General features: G+C 38.7%; 1 protein-coding gene across 1 annotated transcript in view; it reads right to left on the bottom strand.

Moving 5' to 3' along the window:
- The window catches only part of lingo4b (leucine rich repeat and Ig domain containing 4b), a 13970-nt gene extending 10702 nt beyond the window's left edge, over positions 1–3268 (bottom strand). Inside the window, exon 1 of the mRNA XM_008323810.3 lies at positions 2889–3268. The gene's annotated coding sequence lies outside the window, so the exon portion shown is untranslated. The remainder of the gene's footprint in view (positions 1–2888) is intronic.
- Positions 3269–3964: the final 696 nt, after the last annotated feature.

The raw sequence follows: 3964 nt of genomic DNA, 5'->3' as shown, positions 1-3964 counted from the left end.
AGGTCTTTCAAACTTTAGTGACTAATTCAAAAGATTAGAATTATCCATATGGAAAAATGCCATCAAACATGTGCCAAACTAAAAAAATCTAAATCAAGGTTCATAGAGTTGCTAGATTTTAGTAATTACTGTGTGTCTCTCAGCTGTTACTAGAATGTGTCGAGAGTTGCTTTTCAAAATGTCTGTGGAGTAGTTGTCCTCAACAATATTAATCAGTCTACAGTCCCTAACAATCCATTAGACAATTATGTCTGCTTGTCAGTGGTAGACTTATCTACTGCCCTGCACTCAGTGAGGCTGGACTGACAGGTCTGACCAGAAGATGGCGCTTTTCAATCTACATATATTAAATTAAGCTATACAATGTAATTAATTAATTCACAACTTGATAATTAATTAAAATAATTTAACAGCAAGTGATTAACATGTTAATAATTACATATATAAATATATATATGTATATGTATATGTGTATGTTTGTGTCTTTCGTATAGAAGGTACTGTGAAATTACTGACCCCCAGTCATGTCCATATATCTATATGCCTATGGGTCCCTGGCTTTGACACATAATCCCTGGGTTGTTGAAGTGGTTTAGTAAGTTGAGTGTACCATATATAAAGAGTGACCTTTGAATTTAGATGGAAAAGTATTCAAAAGGGACCAGAAATAAATATATATGCCAACCTTAAAGAACTTTCACGTGCAAACAACACATGGCTGCTTTTTACCCTAAGCCTGGGGGCAGTAACATTCAGCTTTTCATTTCTTTAGTGGCAGTAAAATTGTGGCCTTAAATAAAGCGCTACAGCAGGTAGTGTGACCTGAATAGCCGACATCCACAGGGAATTTAAAAAGACTCTGCAGCAACATATTCAACTGGCTCTCCAGCTGCTTTAGGCCTGAAGGTCAGTCCCTATGCTCAGGGGTCCTTTACTGACACTTTCTGTGGTCTTTAAAGACCATTATTTGACCCCTTCCCTCACTCCTCATCATCTAATTTAGGGTCTTTCGGACATTCAACTTTTTTCTAAGTTTTGTTATGTTTTCATGATTAAAAAATATTTTCTAGGAGTTTAACAGTGCATGAAATAAAGCAGACTTTATGGTGCTCTGAGCATGGCATGGTTTCCACACACTGCCTTCCTTGTTCATGTCCTTCCTTGTTTGCCAGATATCAATGCAGGTGTGCTGAAATTACTGCCATAATCAACTCAGTAATGTGAATCTTTCACCTGAAATTGATACAGGAAATACAAGAAATACAAAGATTGCTCTGTATCTGACACAAAGACACCTGTAGAGTTATACAGAACTCAGTCCTTTGGACTCTGTACAACTGTCATTCTAATACCTTAAATAAAGCCAGGGTACACTGAACATGCAGCTCAAATTTCATTTACTGCATGTGTCTATGACTGCAGGCAGAGCTAAGTGAAGTTAAAGATCTGTCATACAGCCTGAGGATTAATCAATGTGGGACTACAGTGAGCGCTCAATATATCAGTGCAGATAAATCATTTCTTAACAAGGAGACTGACATACTTCCTGTGCATAAAATGCCCTCTGATTAAATTGGCTATTTGGCAGCGTCCCAAGTGTCAAATCCTTGGTTGTCCCTTGATGGTGATGTGCTCCACCAGAACCACATGATAACCAATGTGATGCATGTCCTAGTTATGACACAAGGAGGAGGAGGAGAAGGAGCAGTTTGCAGATGGTGTGAGCTCACCTCACAGTTCTCACAGAACTGCTGATGTCAGGTTTTATAACACTGCAGAGTGGTGGTGGTGGTGGTAGTGGTGATAACTGGCAAAGGCTTCACAAGAGTGAGGAACATTGTTCAAACTAAAGTTTCACCTGTTTGTCCTACATTTACCTAGAGCTTATAAATTATATTCTGTCCTGGTAGCTCAGCTTCCTGTTCGGACTAACCGTCCTGTAAATCAGTAAAAGTGAAAAGTAACCTACCGCACTCTCTGCTGGTAACTGCATATTCATGTTGGCAATTAGAACACAATTTGCTTTGGCCTTTCCTAGAGTAATGGAGCAATAAATATTCTACACTTCACCTTCACAAACAACCAAGACCCACGAAGATGCTAAACCAACGCAAACACGGACGAGTGCAGGAAAAAAAAGACACATCACATACATTTGGAAGAACTTACTGATTAACATTTTCTTAAAAATTTGAATTTGACCATAATATCATATAGTTCAATGCTAATGTAAAGGGGGTGAACACTATAAATTCCCATGTATATTATATTCTCTCAAACTTCATGGAGGTCACAGTTCTCCAAATGGCCTCTCAGTAGCAACTGGACTTCAGATTCTATCCAGTTTGAATTTTCCCAAATTCTCATTTATAAATCAAAGCTTTACATTTTTTTTGTTGAGAATAATAATAGTAATAAAACATGTTTTATATATTTTGTTATGTTAAAAAATAATGTACCTTAATTTATTCATTTATTATCGAACAAGATATTTAACAACAACGATTTAAAATCAACGCCAGAAGCTGCGTGTTTATTGTTTACAAACTTCGGAGAGTACGAATTCCAATAACAGGAGGATTTGAGGACCATTAAGTGTTAATAAGTGGTTGCATTTAAGGAAAACGAGTACACGTGTGTACTGAAGTAATACTGAGATATTCTGAACTTTCACACAAATGGAATAAAAACTGCTGCGGTGCCTGTAGGGGCGGGAAGCAGCAGATTGAGACCTAAATCCAAAACCCTATAAATAAGAGAACGGGGCCAACAATAGAAATGGTTCTGGAACATCGTGTAGCTTTAACTGCAAACTGCTGAGAAACAGAGAAAAAGTAGGTCTGTGTTTTGTTTTTTGTTTTGTTTTGTGGTCGGTGGAGTGAACTCACCAGAAGGGGCTCCCAGTGAAGGAAACATCCTCGACTTCTCCAGCTTTACTCTGGTCTCCAGCAGAAACACATGTCCATCTCTGTGCAGGACACTTCTCCTCCTCTTCTTTTCCTCCTACTTCTCGTACTCCTCTTCTTATCAAGACTTTTCCATCGTCTGTCACGTTGGAGTTTCTCCGCCCTTCTTCCTCATTAATTTTCTTCTGCTGAGCTCCCAGAGGAGTTCCAGGATAATTGCGACCCTAAATTAATTTAGGTCGACTCATCCCTGTCTGCCGTCTGTCCGTCGATCTGTCTAGTTGTTGTGCTCTCTGACGCTGCTGCTGCTGCTGCTGCGCTATGACCGCGCTGCTGCTGCTGCTGCTGCTGATGATGATGATGATGCTGATGATGCTTCACCCTCCCTCCTGCACCTGCCAGGATCAGCTTCCTATAAAGAATGCCTTTGAATGAGTTGTTTGTAAACTCTCTCTCTCTCTCTCTCTCTCTCTCGCTCTCTCCCTATATATATATATATACATATATACATATATACATATATATATATACATATATATATATATACTGTATATATACTGTATATATAGTACTTTATTTGTCCGAGGCCTTATTGTTTATGTTCCAACCAATCAGCAGCACACCTGACTTGGCTTAATTAATCAACTGATCTGAGTCTTCAGACAGCTGATTGGTCAGTCAGTGTGTTCTGGATAGGTTGGAACAAAAAGCTGCAGCCACAGAGGCTCTTTGTGGAACTAATTGCGCACCCTTTGGTATACAGAGATTATTCACTTCTTATTTTCTCCTGCAGGGGGCACTACTATTTGAGTTTGTGCACCCTGGTCCATATGATGATGGTAGGTCATGGCCAACAAGGGGCAAATAAAAAGTTTTTATTATTATTATTTTCCTTAGTTTGTACAGTATTTTTATTTTTACATTACAGTAGTAATAACCAGTAAGACAAATGTTGCTGGAGAGTTTCTCTTTAAAGGGGAGTAAGGCCTATTGATGAGACAGCATGAGGAAGCTGCATTTAAAACAAAATATCTAACAGAGCCCTCAAAATAAATAGC

Source organism: Cynoglossus semilaevis, chromosome 13 (genome assembly GCF_000523025.1).
Source record: "Cynoglossus semilaevis isolate Cse_v1.0 chromosome 13, Cse_v1.0, whole genome shotgun sequence".
Taxonomy (NCBI): Eukaryota; Metazoa; Chordata; class Actinopteri; order Pleuronectiformes; family Cynoglossidae; genus Cynoglossus; species Cynoglossus semilaevis.
This window is presented reverse-complemented; position numbering and strand designations above follow the sequence as displayed.